Genomic DNA, 476 nt, shown 5'->3' with positions numbered 1-476 from the left:
AGGCTGGGTCCGGATTGGACGAACCACAGGGGGCGGGGCTTAACGGCCGGAGAGAATCCCGGGGCTGAGCGCGAGACTGGATTTGTCAGTGGTAACTCTCCTGTGGCTCCCGGAAGGGTTCAGCAAGTACCCGCAGCAGCTACGCCGCGCCACGGGCCCCTTTCTGGGGCAAGACACGGCTTTACGGTCCGAAGTCAGATCCGGTGCGAGGCGCTGTTCTGCTCTCAGCCCTGTTCTGTCAGGGCAGTCTTCTCTGCACTTCGGGAGAGTCGAGAAGACCGAAGCCGTACGGGAATGGGACGATGGTCCCGATGGAGTGTGGCCCGCTGGGCTCTGGGCAGTGCTCAACCACTCGCCGGAAGCCCGGAAGCCCGGAAACCCGAAGTTCCCACAGACCAAAAGAATGCTCCACCCTCTCAGCCCTCGGCTCTGAGTTATCCTAGAAAGATGGACACAGGTCCTAATCCCTCAGGACA

This window comes from Canis lupus, chromosome 20 (assembly GCF_011100685.1).
Source record: "Canis lupus familiaris isolate Mischka breed German Shepherd chromosome 20, alternate assembly UU_Cfam_GSD_1.0, whole genome shotgun sequence".
Lineage (NCBI taxonomy): Eukaryota > Metazoa > Chordata > Mammalia > Carnivora > Canidae > Canis > Canis lupus.
The sequence above is the reverse complement of the archived record's forward strand: the minus strand, read 5'-3'. Positions refer to the sequence as shown.